Below are 25,060 nucleotides of genomic sequence, written 5' to 3'. Positions count from 1 at the left end.
ATAAAAAAAAAATCTGTGGATGAAAAAAACTTAAAATCCTTATTGCTAAATGAAAAATGTCAGTGTGGAAAGCTTACAATTACCTTACAATTCCAAGTTTAAGACATTCTGGAAAAGGCCAAGCTCTAGAGATAGTAAAAAGATAAGTGACTCCATTAGTTTGGGGAATGATGAATAAGGGAGTACAGGACTTTGTTTGGGCAGTGAAACTATTTTACATGATACTGTAAAGGTAGATACATAACATGCATTTGTCAAAACCTATAGAACTTTGTCACACAAATAGTGAAACTTAGAGTATGTGAATTGAAAAATACATCATTTAAAAGGCCAATGCATTCAAAGAAAGAATGTAGACCATGAGAATCACACTGTAATAAATTTATAAAACAACCTCAATGAAAGATGTCAAATAGAAGTGCTGACCTAATTAATTTAGGATCCAAATGGAGTGTTAAAGATTTAAGGCAAAAAGTACTACACACAAGTCTTCTGTTTTAGTTAATAAAATGGTTTTCCACATGTTGATAGGTTGCCAATCATGATGCTGCTATATGTGTGTACCAGAACTGAGCAGTCAACTAAGTGTGTGGCAGATGGTAAAAGCTATACTTTCACTGGTGGGGTGGAAATTTCCAAATGAGCAAAAGAAGGATCTCAGAAAGATCCATATGGTAATAGGCTAAAACTAGAGACATCAGTAAGAACTCCTGATTACCTAATATAGCTACAGATGGTAACATAAAAATATTTAAAGATTTATATACATACATGAGTTAGTATAAGCACATATTTCTTTGTTCTGTCACCTCAAAGGCCTGAAAGAAACATCATATCAGTATCAAAAAGCAAACCTAGTACCCTGTTCTTATCCAATAAAATAAATCAGGAATCTTTCAGGAAATGTGCAATAGTGGGCAGAAATTATGCAAGATGAGCCTGTGTAAATCATATATCTCTTAAAAGGTTAATATCCAAAATTTATGAGAATTTACTACAACTCAATAGCCGAAAAGAAAAGAAATCAAATAACCAATTGGCTGCCAAAAGACCTGAAGAGGCACTTCTCCAAAAGGTATAGGAAACTGTGCTCAATATCATTAATCATCAGGTGAATGGAAACCATAACCACAGTGAGCCACTATCTCACACCAGTTAGGATGGCTTCTACCTTAAAAAAGAAATAGCAAAATTTTGGGAAAATGTGGAGAAAAGGGAACCTGCACATGCACTCTTGAAGGAAATGTAAATTAATATAGCCATTATTGAGAACTTTGTAGATTTTAGAAGTTCTTCAAAAAGTTTGTAATAGAACTACCACTTGATACTAGCAATCTCACTGCACATATACCCCAAAAAAGAGATGAAATAAATACCTCTAAGAGAGTGTTTTGCACTTCTACCTTCATAACAGCATTATTTATAATAGCAAAGGCATGGAAACAACCTAAGAACCCATTGATAGATTGATGGATAAAAAAACATGGCATATCCTTATGAGGGACTAACATTCAGGCTTAAAAAGGAAGGAATGCATTGTTACAAAATGGATAGACTACTGGAGGAAGGAAACAAACCAAAATATGTTATTCACATACATGAATAAATCATAGTGAATCCAACTTTTATGTCCAATTAGAATGCAAATACACACGCACACACACACACATATACACACAAACACACACACACACACAGAAAAAGATGGGTAAACTTAGAGCAGATTATGTTAAATAAGACAAACATAACAAATTCTACATGATCCCACTTGTATCAGAAATCTAAAATAGTAAACTCATAGAAGCAGAGAGTACAATGGTGGGATGGGAGCAGAGGGAATCTGAGATGTATTGGTCAGAGTACATCATTTCAATTGTGTAAGATGTGTGAGTCCTGATCTCTACCGTACAGAATAATGCATATACTGAACAGTATTATATTGTATGCTTAAAAATGTGTTGAGGCAAGATGTATACATCAAATATGTATTTTTATGTCAATAATATTTCTATTAAAAAATTGAAGATGAGAATGGAGCATCTCATAATGTCAAAAGTTAAGAATGTGCTAAAAAAAATACAAACATACATTGATGAAAGTGTTTCCAAGAGGCAGACGAGTCAAATTAAAGAGCTCCTAATAACCTGAACTATAACAATTCAAAAAAACACCAATTATCAAAGTAGTGTGAATTAAAATCTAAAATAAATATCCTCAAGTCTATATTAAAATAAATGATTGAAGATATCTTAATAAATTGGGGAGAGAAGACCAACCTCCCATACAGAAAAATTCCAATAAATTATCTGAATATTCCACGTCATAGAGGGGGAACAAAACTTCGCTGCACAGTGACTTCCTTCCAAAGAGTACAGCAGAGAGTAACTTGACAGTGGAAAAACCTGACAAAATCTTCTTCAGCCCAGTGATCAAGATCATTGGTCAATGGTCAGAGCTGTTGACAATATGTACCCTTCATATGTAAGACAAAATTTTACTTTGTCTCCATGACCTTTTTCCTAAAAGCATATAATCCCAGTCTAATTGTGAGAAAAATATCAGAAAAAAATCATTATAAGGACCTCTTACAATATACCCAACCAATATTTCTTATAATTATTGATGTCATCAAAAAAAGGAAGCAAAAACTGAAAACTCTCCTATCCAAGAAAAATCTAAGAAGACATAACCACTAGATGGACTGTGGAATCCTGGATGGCAAGCTGGAGCAGTAAAGGAACCTTAGGTAATACTAAATAACTCCAAAGAGAATGTGGTTTTTGGCCAATAATGTGTCAATATTGGTTCCTGACTATAACACATACCAATCTAAACATACTAATGTAAGATGCTAATAATTAGAGAAATAGTCTATTAATAAATATAAAAGATAAATATTTCAAAACACATGGTTGGAAAATTAGTTTACTATAGAATTCTATGGACCTTTAAGGACTATTGGGCTCAATGAACAGTTATTTACCATGGTCAGAGAATGGGGAAGAGTCACATAGTCAACATAATATTCAACAAATACATGAACAGTTTGTACTTTTACTAAAACCTTTATATTTAATAAAAAATGTACTGATTATTTAAAGATATTGAGTAGAGTTACCATAGCTGTCTGGATATAGTCTCTTACCACAGTTGAAGTCTGTTTACCAGGCACTGAATTCTTTCTCGAAATATCCACCACTGTTGTCCCTGGAAAGTGGATATATCTGCTACCACTTTGTCCAGAACCTGCCTGTCTGGTACCCAGCTTCTGAATCAGGTGTTTCCTATTGGTGGAACCATCCTAGATCATATGGTTGTATTCAGCTATGGAGAAAGCTCAGAAGTTTTTTCTGGTTTCCAAAGGGAGAAGCTAATAATAGGGAATTTTGTAAACATAGGAAGACCATTTAAAGATGCAGGAAGGTTATAAAAAGTTACTACTTTGATGACTATGATGAGGAAAACGTTTCACTGAACAAGAATAATAATCACTTAGATATTTTCTTTTTACTAATTAAATCCATTTTATACTAATTTTGTAAAGTTTGGAACTAGTCATTTAAGATGCAATTTTTCTGATTTTATAGAAAAGTACTGTTTCAGTATAAAGAGATCACTTTCTGTCAAGGAGGCATCATAATACGCTGTGTTCTTTTCAATGTGAACTGTCTTGAGATGAATCATTATAACATGTTATGATTTAGATGTGAGGTGTCCCCCCAGAATTCATGTGTGAAGCAATGCAAGGAAGTTTAGAGGTGAAATGATTGGGTTATCAGAGTCTTAATCTAATCAGTGCATTAATCCTCTGATAGGGCTTAACTGGGTGGTTACTATAGGCAAGTAGGATGTAGTTGGAGGAGGTAGGTCATTGGGGTCATGCCTTTGGGGTATATAATTTGTCCCTGGAGAGTGGAACACTCTTTCTTTCATTCTTTCTTACTTTCTTTTTTTTTTTTTTTTTTTTTTCTCTTTCCCTCTTTGTCTCCTGCTCCTTTTATCTCTCTCCCTGCTTCCTGAGGTATGTCCTGAGCTGCTTTTTTCTACCATACTTTTCTGCCATAGTGTTTGTCTCAACTAGGGCCCAAAGCAATGGAGTCAGCTGTCTATAGATTGAGATCTCTGAAACCATGAGCCCCCAAAATAAACTTTTCTTCCTTTAATTGTTCTTATCAGGTCTTTTGGTCACAGCAGTGAAAAAGCTGACTAAAACTTAACATGTCAATTAGCACTGATAAGTTTTTACTTTACCAACACTAAAAAAGTTTAGCTCACTAGTTGGAAGGTGTTTAATGGTACAAGACATCCACTTCCTCAATCCTAAACTCCTAGCCTTATTGTTACCTAATAATCCACTGCAGAACAAATCTGCCCACAAAAACTTGTAAGGAAAATTAAGTAGAGGAAAAAGTATCAACGTAAGAAAATCAAGAGGAATATATTGTGTATGAGACTCCATAGAATATATGGATAATAATAAGAAATCTTTAAAAGAAGGGATTGTTCCCCCCAAGCTCTACACACCCACCATGTACATATATCATGCTTGGTACTTTTGAGGGTTTGAAAAGATTTTTTGGGGGGGGCTGTGGGTATGGGGATTGAACCCAGGTGCACTTTACCACTGAGCTACATCCCCAGCTCCCCCCCCCCTTTTTTTTTTTCTTAACTTTGAAACAGGGTCTCACTAAGTTACTGAGGATCTCACTAACTTAGAATCCTCCTGCCCCAGGCTCCCAAGTTGCTGGAATTACAGGTGTGAGCCACCTCTCCCAGTAGGTTTGGAAAGATTTTAAAAAGCAGTATTGTATAATATTGTGTCATCTTAGAGTCTGATTAGCTGGCCAGCTCCTTGAAGTCACATCTGAGTCCTAAAGAGGAACAGTTCACCAGATTCCCTTGGAATCTTCTGGGGAAAAAAAAAAATCATTTCAGTACAGACTTCCTCCATTCCTTCTATTTCAACCAAGAAAAGAACTCCTCTCAAATATTGGCATGTTACTTCCATAAAAAGTCTTGTCAACAAACCTGTTAAGGGTATCTCATCTATTCTTAAGACTTCATTATTTGAACATTCTAAGTTTATTTCCTTGTTAGTAAAATTTAAAAAAAAAAAAAAAACTTCACCAATAGGACTATTATTTTACTAAGTAAGTAAAAGTTTTAAAAAAAGGCACAGCCCAGAATTGAGCACCTGGTATTTCTTCCTCCATTCAATCTGATTTATTCTATTTGCTGCAATAATTAGTTTAGTTGTAAAATCACCCTTTGTTTGTTTCATTGTTGTCTCTCTCTTTTTGTTTACAAGTTGTTCTCCTTCAAATCTCTGCTTCTTGATCAAGACTACATTTTGGTCTCTTTGTATTCTTCTTCCTTTTGCTTATGAATTAATGTTTATCAAAGGATTGTTGCATTGAGTCCTTTGAAATGATTTTTAAATACCACAGAAAGCTAAATAATATTTTGTATTAACCCTTTTTCATTAATATATCTAATAACTCACAGAATGACTTATTTTTAAAATGTATGTACAATGAGGTCAATTTCTTCACACGATGGCAACAAAAGAACTGTCATTAGTTATGACTACTATGTTGAACTGTGAACTATGTGTCAAGTACTTCAATAAGAATTTTAGGAAGCTATATTAATATATTTTAATTCTAACAATAATATAGGTATTTATTAATAATCATCAAGTTTTACTATCATCTGGTAAACTATCAAGATGAAATTTTAGAATAAGGCAACCTACCAAAAATACTATTTAATCCTATGTGTTTGCAAAAACAGAACCCTGCACACTATCCAGTCTCAATGATGAAGTCACAAAAACTAGAGCTAAAGCTACCTACTGTTTTCATGAAACTTTCTGAAAATGTAGAACAATAAACCTGAGAATTCCAGAATCAATCTAAAAAGTAATGTTTCCCATCTTACCAAGTGGCTGCTTTCACAACCTACAGCAATGGTGCCCATTACAGCAGCAGAGACAGAGATAGCCAGCAGTAAATCTTTCCCTTTTACAGTTGGCTTTGGTTTAGGAAGATTTATTTTTATAACAGTTGTGAAGATTTCTACCTTATCAACCTCTACTCCTTTAATATCTTTCTTCCAAACCTCTTTTATAGCCTCTCCTAGTAATGGACAGGTCCTAAGGGTCAGAACCAAAAGTCCTTTCTTTGTAACTATCAATGTGTTTGGTTTTGACAAATTACTTTTATTGTTTTAACTATTTTAGAATATCCTTGATTTTTACTTTGGAAAGTTTTCATGATGTGAAATTAAAGCAATTTTTCTTTTTAACTGTAAAACTAATTCTTTTATTGGTTCCTTTGTTTACATCAATGTGAGTCTCTTTGAACAGTCTAAATTCAAGAGTCATATGTGACCCAAAGCTCTTGTCTGGTGACTAATTTTCATTCCAGTTAAGTTGCATGGGATTCTTTTCCCTCTAGATAAGAGTCATACCATGTAAAGACACATTTCTGTTAAAAAAAAAAAGACACTGCCAGAAAAAAAGAGGCTCCCAAAAATTGAGAGGAGCGAAGGGTTTCAATTTCTTATCCCTCCAAATAATTTTATGCAGAGTAGGAGAGGATCAAGAGGTAGAAGCCAACCATATGAAACCAGAGGAGAGGTTCCACATTTACTGCATATCAAAGCATGTATATTATGGGTTTAGGAGATGCCCTATTAGCTTGGTGTCCTGGAAAGATGGTTGAACTATTCTTCTCAATAGGCCTGTTGGGTACAGACCTTTCAAACAGGGAAGCCTAATCATGTTCAGAGTAAGCACAGATTTTACTTATCAAGTAAGGTCATATAACCAGAGAATGACCTTTACTTACAGTAAAAACAAATCCTAAAACTTTCTGAATGTACAATGAAACCCTTCAGTTGTATACATTTTAACAAACCACTCCAGTAGTAAGTGCAAATGACTACATTCAATAATCAAATTGCATTATAGCTCTAGCATACGAGCTTCAAGTACTTTAGGAGACAGTCTGGAACTAAAGAACATATTTCTTATTATGGATTACTATTGTCTTGATATACAGTCCAAATAGAGGAGATGATCCTAGGGAGAACTTAACAAGACTCCACACATTAAACAAAAATATGTGCAATTGTTGTTAGTATTTATTTTCTGCTCTCTCTTGAGAGTAGAAAATACCCTTTGAATAATTATATTTTTATTAATAATATGAAAGAAGAGGTTGGAGCAACACAACAGAATTTACTAATGGCATTATGCATAATATTTTATAATGACCAAGGCACATAATATTATAACCTTACTTTTTTAAGTTTAATTTAAGGAAATACTTAATTTAAGAATAGGTTATGTTTGCAAAATACAAATTTCACATATATTGGCCTCTCAGATTTAAAAGACTACGTTATCCTTTTCTTTTTTTTGAACTTCCAATTATAAAAATTACTATGAATGCTTAACTACTTACCCTGTAACTTAGATCAGTGGATTGGTCAATGTTTGTAAATCATTCTGAAGATTTAATTTGTTTAATGCTTCAGTTGATAACTGTATATATAAAGCTGGTGGTCAGCATTCAATGAGAAATTTTTCATTCTCTTAATTAGAACAATTAAGGAGCAGAGAGGAAACTAAAAACTATGTTTCAGAGATAAGTATGTAGAAGATGATAGTCATTGTCAGCAGCCCATTTTAAAAGAAACTCAAGTAGCCAGAGCTTTCCTGGAACCAAACCACAGATGTATCTCAGATATTTTGTCGATATTCTTCTATAGACCATCAGTACCATTTGCTTACTCTTCCCATTGCCTGTGACTTTCTGCATGATATCCTCTTTCTTTGCTGAGTAGATTCTGGCACATCCATCACATTTCCACCAATTCATTACTTCTTTTGAGTCCTTCTCAGCTACCTTGGCAGATTTGAGGATCCCCTTCTCTATACTATTTTAATACTTTCTTCAAAACTCTTCTAAAAACACCTGAGTAATAATCACTATTGATTTATTCTCCCTTATCATAGGATCCTCTATTAATAATTAACATGAGTTGAACCTTTCAAGGGTAACATCTGTAACTAAAAAAGGAATGTATTGAGTCAGCTATGAATCAAGTTATGGGGGGGAGGTACTTCATAATTGTTACTTTATTTACTTCTCACAACAAACCCATGATGTAAACAATGATAAGAATTTCACAAAGGTGAGAAAACAAGTTTACACAATATGAAAATTTCTTGGGGCTTCTTAGGTACACCCAATTGCAGCTTTTACCCTTTACTGAGTGGTGTACAGGAAAGCAGTTAATGACTGACTCCTGCCACTTTTAAAAAGGGAAAAAAGACAAGGAAAAACATGCTCTTTTGTAATATTTTCCCATTCTCACCATGCTCATACTTTCCCCATGATCAATCTCAAGCTACCAGTGCTTGTTGCTAAATGTGATTTCATAAGATGTTCCTAGTAAGCTATCCTGAGCCCACACCAGCTGTCTCCAACACACTGAACCACCACTGCTGTGTTCTATACTTCTTACTTGTGTTTGTAACCCTGCCTATTCTTCAGGACTTGTCTATGCCCACAGTTGGGTAGGTACTGAAAAAACACGGCTGAAGAAATGAACAACTCCATTCGTATTCATGAGTGTTAATATACAAATATCTTGGTAGAATGATTTCCTGTATTTTGACATTTCTTAATCTCTGAAAAAGGATAGCTGATAGTTAATCATTATGTAATATAAACAAATAGTATTTTTAAATTAAAAAGAGCAATATATATGCTGGTAGTGATTATTAAAAATGATATTAAGGACTTTTCCCTCTAGGTTGTACTCATTTAGACAAAATTAAGTGGAGTCTTTCATAATTAATCAGACACTTCAATAAATATTGACTAATAATACCCATATATTAGTTAAAACTTCCCTACTCCCCCTCATCTTTCTTCAGATTATGGAAATTTTGCATGTATATCTAAATACAGTAAATCCATCAAATCTCCATATTAGTTTCATCATCACAATTAAAAGGCTTCCTCTACTGCCTAAATCATTTAAGTTAACTGCCTAAAAAATTGGTTCCTATAGACTAACCCCCAGTCCTAGAAACTACCAAACTTTTAACAATGTGAATTCTATATTTGTAAGGAAAAACATCTGAACATTTAATGAAATTTGATTTAAATGTTAGATTTTAAAAATATTTCTCCATCAGGCATTTTAGCATTTACTTTATCCAAAGCTAAACCAAAAAATAGTTTTTCATTAAACTGAAAACACCAACATGCTTTCCTGCTTCTCTACTCTCCTATTTGAAATCCATTCTATTCCATGAGTAGAAAGAACCATGTATTTCCTTTGACATTTCATTTTTAAAAAATTGAGTGTTGAACATTTTAAATGGGAAATGTTCAAGAGAATCTAATTTTGGAAAAGTTCTGAGTTAAAGACTATTATTTTTTAAAGTTAAATTTCTCACCCTTGTCTACCTTTGCCTTTAATTCTTTATTTTGTTTATAACATTTCTTTGGTTTAATATTTTCATTTGGTTATTTGAAGATTTGCCTCAAAATTCACGAATATATATCCCGAGTGTGTTAATGAGTAACAAAAACAAACCCAAGAGTGGCTCAGTCTAAATCCAAAGGAATCATGTAGTACCATAAGAAAATTAGTTGCCATTTACTGAATGCTATGGCTTGACCTGACTGCAGTATTGAGTGGAATCACAATTAATGGTGTGACAAGGTTCTTGACATAAGGAAACAACCACAGTAGAATAACAGACAAGATGACCTGCTAGCTCTCTTCTTTGACTAAGCTGTAGGATCCCATGGAATGACACTATAATTACATGGAAAGTAATTGTCATATATTTGCCAAGAAATTACATGGTTGACGGTACTCTCTGAAATTGTTCTGCATTTCTAGTGCCAACAGCTATGTTAGCAGAAAATGAAATTAGAAACAACCACAGGAGGTGTTTTCTCCTCATTTAGAAAACTATTTCATTTAAGAAGTAAAATTTAATTTACATGTAAATATTATAAAACTAAAAATAAAATGGAATGACTTAGAAATGTTCCTAAGAATTATTGTTATTTGGTATAATGTTGGCTTTATGGAATAAACAGAGTCATTTACTACATCTCAAACTAATTATATATCCTATTTTGTGAGTGCCAGTACAATAAAGCCATCTTTCCCAGGTTATTCCATACAAACAAATGAATGCGCCAGATTCCAATAGCCTGAGATAGGGAAAACTATGTTTTTACAGCTTTTTCCAAAAGGATATAAAATCTATCTATGAATCTTAAGAACTAATATTTTAGGATAAAAAGTTTTTCCAATTCAAAACTAGGTTCAAATTAGCAAATCAGTGATTTTATGTTCTCACATCGTTGTGACATAAATGTAGGATTCTTAAACACCAAAACCACCAACTCTAACCAAGGAAGCACTCAAATTATCATTATACTAAAAACTGCTGAAACTCTTAGCTGGCAAGAAACTTGAGTTATTGATCCCATGAATTCCACATAAATAAATTGTTTTGGAATTGATCTCTTACTCAATATATCTGAACTCCTAATATAGTTTAGCATTATTCTGAAGTATTGTCTACGTGTTAAAATTTTAAAGCAAGAAGGACTCATTTAAACATGTTTTCAAGAATTTACTTCCATGTTAAATAATAAATTGCCTTCTCTAGTCAGTTTAATTAGTATAAATGCTTGCCATATTACCTCAGTAGGCACGCATTTTATTTGTTGGTTAAGTCAAAAATGCAAAATTATAGCAACCAGGGAAGATAGTTAGTATTAAAGAATTCAAGTTTCTTATCATTTTTCATTTTGCACATCACTATGGAAATTAGTTTTATTGCAGTAAGAGTAGCATACTGTGTACTATGGGGGAAAAGCAGTGTACAAGGTATTACTTATAGTAGTTAACATTTGTTAAAGAAAACAGACACAGAAGATTATACATGGAAATATCTAAAAGGTTACATAGGACATTAGTAATACTGATTACATGTAAGAAGAATTGCTGAGTAATTAGGAAATTGGGGCAAAGGTTAAAATTTAAATTTCATGAAATATTGTTCCCTTTTATCCTGTGTCCATGAGTTATCTATTTAAAGCTAAATTTAAAATAGCAAACAAATAATATGTCTTTCTCTTTAATAAAAAAGCTATAGATGAAAATAGAAAATGATAGTACTATAAAATAGAACAAAATCACTCCTAGAATTACAAGGAAAGTTCTCATTTTGCAGAACATAATTAAGAAAAGCAAATTTTATGAGGGCGCTGCTGTAATTCAGATGTGTCCCCCAAAAGCATGCAGTGTATACTTAATCCCCAAAACAAAAGGGTAGGAAGGTGGGGACTAGCGAGGGGTGCATCCTCATGAATGTGGTAATCTAATAATGAAAGTGTTGAGGTTTCAACACTCACTCTTTCTCTGAGTGTCTGCTTTTGTTTCTCTCTCTCTCTCTCTCTCTCTCTTTCTCTCCCCCACCCCCCACTACCCTCTCATGTTTTACCATGGTAAGACACAGCAGGCGCACTCCAGAGTTAGGCACCTTGATATTAGACTTCCCAGACATCAGAAGTATGAGAAATTAATTTCTGTTCATTATAAGGTATCCAGTCTGTGGAAACCTGTTATAGCAACACAAAACAGAAGATAACATATATTGTTTGATAATAGGAGCCTTGAAAGAAAGAATACATTATGTAAACCCAAAGCCATGCAGGACACAAATGAATATGGAACATCAATAAAAAGGATGAGTACCACACATGTAACTCAAGAAAAGGAAGAAACAAGGGGTTGGGGTGTGGCTCAGTGATAGAGTGCTCACCTACCATATGTGAGGTACTGGGTTAGATCCTCAACACCACATAGAAATAAAGATATTGTGTCCATCTACAATTAAAAAGAAAAGGAAAAAGAAAAAGGAAGAAACAAGACTGATCTTGGTCCACATTCAAATTCAACATGCACACATACATTCTGTATTTATATGTGACCTTCTGGAATATCAGCTGGTTCATAATGATCCTTCAGAAAATCCCCTCACCCACACATTCCAGAAGTTAGGAACAGGAAAAAACAAATACTCTGTGATCTCGCTTGTATTTTAAGATTCAAATCTTAAAAACTTTATCTCATAGAAAAGAGAGTAGAAAGCAGACTACCAGGCACTGAGGTATTAGGGAGAATGGGAAAAGAAGAGATAATGATTAAAGAGTACAAAGTTTCAGGTAGACTGGAGGAATACATTTTAGTGATCTATTGTACCACACAGTAGTCACAAATAATAATAATGTATTGTTCGTGTCAAAATTGCAAGAATAGGGCTGGGATTGTGGCTCAGTGATAGAATGCTTGCCTAACATGTGAGAGGCACTGGGTTTGACTCTCAGCTCCACATATAAATAAATTAAAGGAATTGTGTTCATCTACAACTAAAAATATTATTTTAAAAGATTGCAAAAATAGATTTAATATCCTTACAACAATAAAAATGTCATTGGTGAAGTGAAGAATATGTTGACTCTTTGTACGTGTTCATGTAGATCAAAATATCGCATTGTACCTGATAAGTATGCACAATTATGTTTGTAAATTTAAAATAAATTACTAAAAATTTTAAAATTCAAAAACTTGATCAAACTCTTTTGCCATGAACTTTTGGATGTCAAAAGTCTACCTGTATCTGAAGAATTATGCTCCCACAAATGCATTAAGACCTCCATTTTATGTATGAATTAACTTCCTCCTTATTTGTTTCTGGGGTGAAAGTTGGTATGTTTGGAGGATTGGAAAAACAGTCACAACGGTTATTTTCTGTTTTCTATGATTCAGAGGGGAAGAAGTCCATTGAAAGTATACTACACAAAGGAAGTACAATTTCAATGCCCAAAATTAAATTCAAAGTAATTTTTTATTTCAAGTTCAAACACTTTGCAGAGATGTGGAGGCCTCAACAATATTTCTTTGAAATCATTCCTTCTTCTCCCTGCACTTTCTGCTTAACACCATAGTTGCTTCACAATTCTTTGATCACAAAACTACTCTGAAAAATTTTGTTTCCTTTCCACACAATTCCATACTATTTCCCATGTGAGAAGTGGCTAGTTCAAAGGCTTCTACATCAGTGCTGTGTTACAAGAGGATCAAGCAATGTGTGTTTCCTGGCAAACAGAGAACCTGGGAACTGTGGTAATAATATTACTCTAAGTTCTGTTTTCATGAGAATGTAAGGATTTAATTTGTTCTTTCCACACCTCTTTTTCCCTATAAATTTGGTCTTATAACTTCTGAAATGTAAATATAATTTTCTTTTTTTAATTTAATTCAACTTTAGTAATTTCTGTTACTAAGGACAAAATTTTCTAAGCAATACATTTTACAAACCTACTGAAATTAATCTCCTGAAAATAAAATATTCCAATATTTTCAATGCATATCTTTATGGGTTTGGTATACCCACAGAATCTAAATAAATGTTTAAAATTAATAAAATTAATGAAATGATATAAAAAGTTTTGCTAAAATTTATAAGACAGAAACCCTCAATCAGAACTTTCTGAACATTTTTCCCACTCTGTAGCTTGTCTTTCTCCTGACAAAGTCTTTCAAAAGCAGAAGTATTTTTTATGAAGTCAACTTGATTAGTTTTTTTCATTAAATATTATTCTTCTGATTATCTTGTCTCAGAAATATTTACCTTGGACGCAACTGCCACTGCCAGGAGGTCTAGTTTCAGTGCCACCACCTCTGCCACTGCTGCCAGGGTACCTGCAGGTTTGCTGACACAGGCCACCTCCATCTTGGGACACCAACATAGGGCCTGGAGGGCCAGGGTACCTGCTGCTTTGCAGTCAGAACCATCTCAGGACACACACACCTCTGTCTGGGGACACCAGTCAGGGCCTGTAGGTCCAGTGTTGGGGTGCCTACAGGTTTGGCTGTGCTGGGGTCTTCCTGCTGGGGTACAAGTGGCCGCCATCTTGCTGTTTCTTTGCAGGGTCACTCCTCTGTGTGAGCACATCCCTGGTTGTCTCTCTGCAAGTTGGAATGGCATTGAGCTCTTGGGATTGCAATGTGGCCAAGCCTGGGGTATCTGAAGCCCAGATCCATCAGAGAGTAACTGGGTCTATGTGAGCCAGTCTTGGCCTGACAATCCCATAAAACGTCAGAGACTGGGGGCATTTTCCCCAGGGGGAACACAGGTTGGAGGGGCTGGGGAGAAAACAGACTATCCCCAACTCTGTGAGTCCTGAAGTGTGCAAGAACAGATGGGGCTGGCTACATTGGCTTCAAATGTTGGAAGAGTATGTGAGGGCATCTTGCTATCAGCTCACCCACCAGACAGGAGCTACCATCAAACTACAGACAACTCCACCTATCAGCAGAGACGGGAACCTGAGAAACTTTTAATGCTAACAGAAACAATTATTCAATTTTCCATTGAGGTTTTTTTTCCTCTCTAACATCTCTACCATATTTGAAACCAAGTATTTTTCATACATCAGTTATTGAGGACTTGGACGTATGAATAGTATTTTACAGTTTTGTTGTGTATTCTTATGTTTTTATTTTTCTTTCTCTTTTTAATTTTTTTCTTGCTTTTTTTTTAAACTTTGTATTTATTTTTCCTCTCACTTATCTATTTCCGGGATGCTCTTTCTCTCCTTTCTCCTGTTAACAGCCAATCTCTATCAATTCCTCTTTAACTCTTCCTATACATTTTTACTTCTATCTTCTCTCCTCCTCCCTCATAAACATAATGTCCTATAACACTTCTGTTCTCTCTTTATCCACCATTTAAAGTTATACATCCTTTTAGCAAATTTATTTTTATATTCTGTTTATTTTGACAAAACTGTAGAGGTCTTAATAGGAGCTATTAGGTTTAAGGATGTATATTATTTACATTTGGTGCTGTTAACTTCGCTCTCCCCTTAAAGGTGAGGTATTGGAAACCTTCAGGGACACTTTAAGTCTACAGGGTAGAAACCATACTGCCCCAGATCCATACCGTTAGATAGGAAAACACAAAAACAACATGAAAAAACTAGGGAAAAAAGTACCCCAAACAAAAGAAGATGCTCCAATAATAGAATCCATTGACAACACAATAGAAGAAATGTCAGAGGAGTTTAGGATATACATAGTTAAACTGATCTGGGAAGTAAAGGGCAGTATAAGAAATGAAATCAGACAGAAAATACAGGAAGTGAAATATCGCTTCAATAAAAAGACAGATTCTTAAAGAAAAAAAGCAGAAAATCCTCAAAATAAAGGAATCGATAAACCAAATTAAAAATTCAATGAAAAGCATCATCAACAGACTAGACCATTTGGAAGACAGAACCTCAGGCAATGAAAACAAAATATATAATCTTGAATACAAAGTTGACCATGCAGACAAACAATAAGAAGATATGAACAGAACTTCCAAGAATTATGGGATAACATGAAAAGGCCAAATTAAAGATGTATTGGGAAAGATGAAGGAATGGAGATACAAACCAAAGGAATGCACAATATTTTCAATGACATAATATCAGAAAATTTTCCAAACCTAAAGAATTAAATGTAAAATTAACTGCGAGAGGCTTAGAGGACCCAAGTGTACAAAATTATAGCAGACCTACCTCAAGGCAATTATAATGAGAAAGACTAACATACACAATAAGAATAGAATCTTAAAGGCCATGAGAGAAAAAAATCAAATTACGTGTAGGGTGAAACCAATTCATATTCCAGCTGATTTCTCAACCCAGACCTTCAAAGCTAGGAGATCCTGGAATAATATATTTCAAGCTCTGAAAGAAAATGAATGCTAAATAAGAATTTTCTATCCAGCAAAATTAAGCTTCAGATTTGAAGTTGAAATAAAAACCTTCCATGATAAAAATTTAAAGAATTCACAAATAGAAAGTGGGAACCACAGAACATTCTCAGTGAAATATTCCATGAGGATGAAATGGAAGAAAAAAAAAATGTGAAAACCAGCAAAGGAAGGAACTACACTAAAGGAATAACTAAAGGAGAAACTAAATCAAATTAAAAACCAGAAATAAGCCAAAATGATCAGAAATACAAATTACATCTCAATAATAACCTTGAATATTATATTAACAGCCTAAAGTCATCAATCTGGCAGATTGGATTAAAAAACAAGACAGCAATATGCTATCTCAAAGAGACTCACCTCATAGACAAAGACATCCAAACACTAAAGGTGAAAGGATGGGAAAAAACATATCACTTATATGTTATATGGACCACATTAAAAAGCAGGGATTTCCACCCTCATTTCATATAAAATAGACTGCAAGCCAAAGTGAATCAGTAGGAACAAAGAAGGACATTTCATACTGCTTAAGGGAATTATACATCAACAAGACATACAATTGTAAATATTTCTGCCCCAAACAATGGAGCATCTATATACATGAAGAAAACCCTTCTCAATTCCAAGAATCAAATAGATCAAAACACAATAGTACTGGGTGACTTTAAGATACCTCTCTCACTACTGAACAGATCTTCCTAACAAAAACTAAAAAAATAAACTAGAGAACTAAATAATATAATCAATAATTTAGACTTAATAGACATATATAAAATATTTCATCCATTGATAAGTAAATATACTTTCTTCTCAGCATCACAAGGATCCTTCTCTAAATTAGACCATATCTTATGCCACAAAGCAACTCTTAGTGAATACAAAAAATGGAGATAATATCCTGCATTCTATCTGATCATGATGGAATGAAATTAGAAATCAATAAGAAAATTAAAAATAGAAGATACTCTAAGACCTGTAGTAATTAATGCACTTGAATTAAGAATTGATAGTGGAAGAAATCAGGGATGAAATAAAAAAAAAATACATAGAGGTAAATGAGAACACTGAAACAACATATAAAAATCTCAGGACACCATGAAGGCAATACTAACAGGAAATTTTGTTGCATTGAGCTCATTCATTAAAGGAATAAAAAAAAAATCAATGAAAAAAAAAGACCTAATATTAATCTCAAAGCCCTAGAAAAAGAGAAACAAGTCAACACCAAAAGCAGAAGACAGAAATTAATTAAATCAGACCTGAAATCAATAAAATTGAAACAAAAGAAACAATCCAAAAAACTGACAAAACAAAAAGCTGATTCTTTGAAAAAAATTAATAAACCCTTAGGCAGGCTAAAGAAGAGAGAGAAAACTCAAATTACTAAAATTCACCATGAAAAATGAAATACCATAATGGACATTACGGAAATGCAGAAGATAATTAGAAACTATTTTGAAAATTCACACTCCAACAAAATAGAAAATCTTGAAGACATTAACAAATATCGAGAGACAGGACCTACCCAAATTGAATCAGGCATATATACATGATTTAAGCAGATCAATTTGAAGCAATGAAATAGAAGACATTATCAAAAGCCTACCAATCAAGAAAAGGCCAGGACCAGATGGATTCTCAGCTGAGTTCTATAAGACCTTCAAAAAAGAATTAACACCAATTCTCCTCAAATTATTCCATGAAATAGAAAAGGGGCTATTGAGGCTAGTATCACCCTGATACCAAAGAGAGAAAAAGACATATCCAGAAAAGAAAACTTCAGACCAACATCTCTGATGAACATAGATGAAAAAATCCTCAATAAAATCCTGGCAAATCATATACAAAAACATATTAAAAAGATAGTGCACCATGATCAAATGGGGTTCATCCCAGGGATGCAAGGTTGGTTCAACATATAAAAAACAATAAATGTAACTCACATCAATAGACTTAAAGACAAGAATCATATGCTCATCTCAAATAGAAGCAGAAAAAGCATTTAACAAAATATAGAACCCCTTTATGTTCAAAACACTAGAAAAACTAGGGATAGTAGGAACATACCGCAACATTGTAAATCTGTCTATCCTAAACTCAAGGCCAACATCATTCTAAATGAAGAAAAATTGAAAGCATTCCCTGTAAAAACTGGAACAAGGCAAGGATACCCTCTTCTACCACTTCTATTTAACATCTCCTTGAAACTCTAGCCAGAAAAAATTAGGAGAAAGAAATTAAAGGGCTATGAATAGGAAAAGAAGAACTCAAAATATCAATATTTGCCAATGACATGATTCTATACTTAAAAGATCAAAAAATTCCACCATGAAACTTCTACAACTAATAAATGAATTCAGCAAAGTACCAGGATATAAAATCAACACCTATAAATCAAACATGTTCCTATACATCCATGATGAATCTATGGAAAGAGAAATTAGGAAAACTACCCCATTCACAATAGCCCAAAAAAATAAAATACTTGGGAATCAATCTAACAAATGAGGTGAAAGACCTCTACAATGAAAACTGCAGAATGCTAAAGAAAGGAATTGAAGAAGACTTCCGAAGATGGAAAGAACTTGCATGCTTCTGGATAAGCAGAATTAATACTGTCAAAATGGCTATACTAACAAAAGCATTATACAGATTTAATGCAATTCCTATTAAAATCCCAATGACATTCTTCATACACCTAGAAAAAACAATCATGAAATTCATTCGGAAAAATAAAAGACCCAGAATAGCCAAAGCAATCTTAGCAAGAAGAGTGAAGCATCACAATACCAGGAAATTTAACTACATTACAGAGCCATAATAACAAAAACAGCATGGTATTGGCATCAAAACAGACATGTAAACCAATGATACAGAATAGAAGGCACAGAGACAAATACATGTAAGTACTGTTATCTCATACTAGACAAAGGTGCCAAAAACATTCACTGGAGGAAAACAGCCTTTCAATGAATGGTGGTGGGAATATTGGAAATCCTCATGTAACAAAATAAAATTAAACCCCTCTCTGTCACCCTACACAAAACTCAACTCAAAGTGGACCAAAGACTTAGGCACTAGAACAAAGATCCTGCACCTAAGAGAAGAAAAGGTAGGCTCAACTATTCACTGTGTCAGCCAAGGATCTGACTTCCTTAATAAGATTCCTAAAGTCTAAGAAATAATCTCAAGAATCAATAAATGGGATAGATTAAAACTATAAAGCTTCTTCTGAGAAAAGGAAATAATAAATAACATGAAGAGAGAGCCTACAGAATGGTAAGAAAATCTTTACCAGATGCAGCTTAGATAGAATTTTGATCTCCAGGATACACAAAGAACTCAAATAACACCAAAAAAATAAATAAATAAATAAATAAAAATAAAAAATAAAATAACCCAATCAATAAATGGACTAAGAAACTGAACAGATACTTCACAGAATAAAAAGTACATGAAAAAATGTTCAACATCTCTAGCAAATCAAAGAAAATTGCAAATCAAATGAAAGTCAAAAGTGCAAATCAAAACTACTCTAAAACTTTATCTCACTTTGTCAGAATGGCAATTACCAAGAAAACAAGCAACAATAATGTTCGCAACAATGTTGGGGAAAAGTACACTCACACATTGTTAGTGGGACTGGAAATTGGTGCAACCACTACGAAAAGTGGTATGGAGAATACCCAGAAAACTTGGAATGGAACCACCATTTGACCCAGCTACCCAACTCCTTGGTTTATACTCAAAGGACTTAAAATCAGCATACTACAGTGATGCAGCCACATAAATGTTTATCGCACCTCAATTCACAATAGCTAAGCTATGGGACCAACCTAAGTGTCCTTCAAAAGATGAATGGATAAAGAATATATATACACACTAGAATATTACTCAGCCTTAAAGAAGTATGAAATTATGGTATTTGTTGGTAAATGGATGGAACTGGAGACGATCATGCTAAGTGAAATAAGCCAGTCTCAAAAATCCAAAGGCAGAATGTTCTCTCTGATATGCAGTTGCTAATTCACAAAGGAGGTGTGGGGTAGGGAAGAATAGAGTTATTTTGGAATAGGAAGAGGGTAGTGAAGGGATGGGAAGGGGTATGGGCATAGGAAGGATAGTAGAATGAATCTGAAGTTATTACACTATGTACATATATGACTACAAGACCAGTGTGATTCTACATCGTGCACAACCAGAAGGATGAGAAATTATACTCCATTTATCTATGATGTGTCAAGGTGCATTCTATTGTCATCATGTGTAACAAATTAGAACAAATAAAATATTTTACCTTATATAAGAACACAACAGTTTTCTCCTAAGGTTTCTTATATATATTTTATAGCATTGGGGTTTTCTTGTTGTTGTTGTTGTTTTTCTTTTTCTTTTTTTTTTTTTTTTTTGTCTGTGATACATTTTTAACTCATTTTTATATCAAACAAGATGGACACTGGAGTTGAATTTTTGGCACATTTATATGCAATTATTCACAACCATATATGAAAAAAAAACTTACCTTGCAAACTGTTTTTTTTTTTGTTTTTTTTTTTTTTTTGCCTTTGTTAAAAGCTGATTTTGTTTGCAGGAAGCCCAGGCAACATAGTAAGACTCCATTTCTTAAAAAAGAAAAATCAACTGCACATGTTCATTTAGGTATATTTCTAAATTTTCTATTCTGTTTCACGAATGTACTTCTCTGTATGATGCCAATACCACACAGACGTTAAATCAAATTGTATTGCTTACTCTTTATCATCCCTTCATCCCATCGCTCATGTGCTTCCTTTTCCCTATTTTTCTGAAAATGTTTGGATTATCTGCGCATTTTATGCAATTCCATTTTATGTTGGTTAAATGGCATAAAAAAAAACTTGGTATAATGCATTTCCTCCTAGACATTTGACTATTTTTCTGAGATGGACTAGTGTCCCCAAAGGTCTATGTGTTAAAGGCTTGGTTTTCAGGGTGGTGTTATTGGAAGGTGACAGAAGTTTTAGGAGATGGGGGCTAAGAGGAGGTCTGTAGGTTACTGGCAGTGTGCCCTGGAATGGAATTATGGTACCCATATCCCTTCCTGTCTCTCTCCTCCCCTGCTCTTGCTTCCTGGCACATGATGTAAGCATTTTATTATGCCATGTGCCTCATCAGAGGCCCTAAGAAGGGGGGCCACTTAATCTTGGACTTGAACCTCCAAACACCATGAACCAAAATAAAACTTTTCTAAGTTAATTTGCTCAAACTTTTCATTATAGTGACAGAAAGCTAACACTGGGTTGTTTTCATACATGAGACTCATACACTTGACAAATAACAAATTACTTTTTTATTCTTTAAATAATCATTTAACAGCTAATTGAGATATAATTCACATACCATAAAACTAACACATTTAAAATGTCCAATTCAATGTTTTAAGTTTATTCACAAGGGAATAGTGTGTGATGATTGTTGTGTAACCAACATCACCATCTAGTTTTATTATTTTTTTTTTTTTTTTTTGGCAGTATTGGGAATCAATCCCAGGGTCTCATGCATGCAAGGTATGTTCCACCACTGAGATAAACCACCTGTTTTAGTTCCTGATAAAAGAAACCCAATATCTATTAGCTGTCATTCCCTAATGAAGCTTATGCAATCAATTTCTTGTCTTTATAAATTTGTCTATTCTGGACATTTTATATAAATGGGATGATAAAATAAGCAATCTTTTATAATTGTTTTCTTCACTTAGTATTATTTCCTCAAGGTTCCTCCATGTTGTAGCATGAATTGGTACCTCATTTTTAAATTGCAAAATAGTACTCAATTGTATAAATATGCTACATTTGAACATTCAGTTTTTTCCTACACTTCACTTACTATGAATGATCCTACTATGAACATTTGTATACACACTTCTGGGCGAATTTGTTTTCACTTCACTTAGGTAAAAATGGAATTGCTAGATAATAAGGTTAACTTCATATTTAATATTTTAATATTTTAAATGATTACCAAAGTGACTGCACCATTTACATTCCTACCAGTAATTAATGAGTCCTCAGTTCTCTACCTCAGTGACAATATTTACTATCTTTCTTTTGATCATAGCCATACAAGTATAATTTTGATTTTTGTCTAATATTAATAATTACTAATGAAGTATGGCATCTTTCATATGCTTATTAGTCACTTCTATGTCTTCTGTGAATAAATATCTTCAAATATTTTGCTTATTTTTTAATTATTTTGTCTTTATTGTTGCATTGTAGGAGTTCTTACAGCTTCTTGATCCAATTATTTTATCAGATATAGGATTTGAAAATCAATTTCTGTCAGAAAACTGGGAGGAATTTTGATAGGAATTGAATTGAATCTGTAGTTGAATTTAGGTACCACTGCCACCTTAATGACATTAAGTCTGCCAATCCATGAACATAAGATGTCTAATGACTTATTTAGTTTTCAGTGTACACCTTTTGAACTCTTTTATTAAACTTATACATAAGTATTTTGGTGCTTTTTGTAATTGCTTTATTTTCTTAATTTTATGTTAATCTTGGTTATTGCTTGTGCATAGAATAACTTTTTGTATGTATTGATCTTATAGCCTACAGCATTGCAGAACTCATTTATAAGTTCCAACAGTTGAGCATGTGGTGTGTGTGTGTGTGTGTGTGTGTGTGTGTGTGTGTTCTTTAGGATAAAGTGATATATATATACATATATATCACATACACACACACACACACAGGACCACACTATCTGCACATAAAAGTAGTTTTCTTTGTCTTTGACAATCTATGTCTTGTTTCTTTCTCTTTTCATTAGCTTTCCCTACACTGGCCTTTATCAGGATGAGGGAGATCTCTGCCATTCCTAGTTTTTTAAAAAATTTTTTAACATGAAATGGTGTATTTTTCCAAATGTTTTCTACATATCTTAAGAGAAGTGGCATTGCAATAACTTGCAAAGTTGAGAAATCAGGAGCTCATAAAAGGTGTTGCCAAACTGACCCAGCAGTTGCCTACTGTGGGGCTCAGAGTTTGCGTGGACAAGGGTGACCGAAACAGGCACAGAGAGGATTGTGCCTATAGTGATCCAGGCTGGCAATACTGAAGGGTAGAGAGGCTCAAGTTCCCTTTGTGGCTGGCAGCTCATGCCAGCAGCTGGGAAGAGGCCAGAAACTGGTCACACAGGTGTGTCTGCACTCCAGGTCTGATTTTGGGAAATCCACATCCCTGGTAATGAAATATGTGAGACTAGTGGAACATTAAATCCCCCATTCTAAGAGTGAAATTTTCAGGAGATTTCTGAGACCCAGACTTCCAATAGAGAACAGCCACTCCTCAGCAAAGAAGAGATGTGGATCTAATCTCAAATACCTTCCAGTGAAGTTCCATAAAACAGCCAGAACTAAATCCTAGCAGCTGGAACTTCCCATTTAAAACAACTCTGCATCAACCAGGCCCTAGGAGTACATCAACCTAGTCTGTCCATACAACACTCCAGTTGTCCGTGCTCCCCAGCCTATCCTATCCGAAACTGTGAGAAAGGAAGCCGACAGTTACCAAAAAGTTATCAGCTTTGGTTTCAGGTCACAAGAACTGGCAGCTTGGTGAGCAACACAAAGAAGTAAGATTTAACAACCCCCAGTCTTTGATCGAAGGTATACAGAGCCCAAAAAGAAATGCAAATAATGGCACAACACCATAAGCCATGAATATTCATCCTTGCCAACAGCTTTGATTACCTCAGTGAAAACAGGCCCTTCATTTACCAAGAGGAATTTTGGACCTATTTTTTTTCCCTTTTATTTTCTAATGTTTATTTATTTATTTTACTTTCTTCATTCTGTATGTGTGTGTGTTCTCCCTGTGCTGTTTTGAGAATATACATATATGTGCCTGTGTGTGTGTATATATATGTTTTATTTTATTTAATTAATTAATTTATTTATTTTTGGCACCAGGTATTGAACCCAAGGGAGCTTAACCACTGAGTCACATCCACAGTCCTATTTATTTATTTATTTATTTATTTATTTATTTATTTATTTATTTTTATTTTGAGACAGGGTCTTGCTAAGTTGCTTAGGGTCTTGGTAAGTTACTGAGGCTGGCTTTAAATTCGCAATCCTCCTGCTTCAGCCTCCCAAGTCACTGGGATGACAGGCGGGTGCCACCACATCTAGCTTCACTCACTATAATAGCATTTTTTTCTTCACCCATTTGTTATTTAACCTTATTTTGACTTTGGAGGAGTAAAATTTCATGTGGATTTGTTTTGATTTTTGCTGTTGTTGTTATTGTTCATACCTGGTTTTGTTCCTCTGAAAACTTGTTCTTCACTTTCTTCTCCATCCAATAGCCAAATTTGTGTTCCCTCTGCCTCTTTCCTTATTTTTTACTTTTAGTTATTTTTTTACTCCTCTTTTAAACTGTCACCTGCTATCTCTCCAGCTTTCCCTTTGTTCCTTTTAAATATATCAAATTATCTCTTGCCTTCCTACACCACTTTCTCTTCACTTAAGGAACTGTAATTTCACTATCTGATAGAACTATTTAGTGTATATAATTCTTATCCCCACTATTCACATTGTTGTTGTTATTAATATAGTGGACAACATAATTAACAACTGCTGTTTAATGTTAGATTTAGTTTACAGCTGCTTATTGTTGGTGCTGATGGTAAATGTTGACCTCACCATTCCTCTTCATGTGGCAATTAATTTTATAGATGTCATAGTATGAAGTAGGCTTTTATTTTAAGGCTATATATTGGTTACTATCATTACTGCTGTTCTTTGCTCCCCCTTTTCAAAAAGAGCCGGGAAATGATTGGGATACCATAAGTTAACAGTATAAAGATCCTGATCCTGAGATACATTCATGGTTCAGGCTAATGATGGAAAACTTCACTCCATACACAAGCTAGCCTTCCTCAAGGTCCATCAATGCTTTAACACATAGGGGAGAGGGAAACTTCAAACCAATAAGCAGGCTCCAAGTAGAAACAGCTAGAGGGGGACTCTCACTCCTGGACATCTACTAATACAACAAAAACAGAAGTCCCAAAGGGAAAAAAATAATTACAGAAACCAAAGGACACATAAAAGAGGAAGAAGAATTTACATGTCCAAGACCTCTGAAATCATGAGGAAACAGACAAAAAGTATGGTCCCAAAATTTGCAA

At 34.0% G+C, this 25,060-nt stretch overlaps 1 long non-coding RNA gene across 1 annotated transcript in view; it reads right to left on the bottom strand.

Annotated features, from left to right (window-relative positions):
• Nucleotides 1–24,262, bottom strand: part of LOC306653172 — a 183,301-nt gene extending 159,039 nt beyond the window's left edge. Inside the window, exon 1 of the long non-coding RNA XR_013761662.1 lies at nt 24,184–24,262. This is a non-coding gene — a long non-coding RNA (uncharacterized lncRNA). The remainder of the gene's footprint in view (nt 1–24,183) is intronic.
• Nucleotides 24,263–25,060: the final 798 nt, after the last annotated feature.

Source organism: Sciurus vulgaris (assembly GCF_902686455.1).
Source record: "Sciurus vulgaris genome assembly, chromosome: 2".
Lineage (NCBI taxonomy): Eukaryota > Metazoa > Chordata > Mammalia > Rodentia > Sciuridae > Sciurus > Sciurus vulgaris.
The sequence above is the reverse complement of the archived record's forward strand: the minus strand, read 5'-3'. Positions and strand labels throughout refer to the sequence as shown.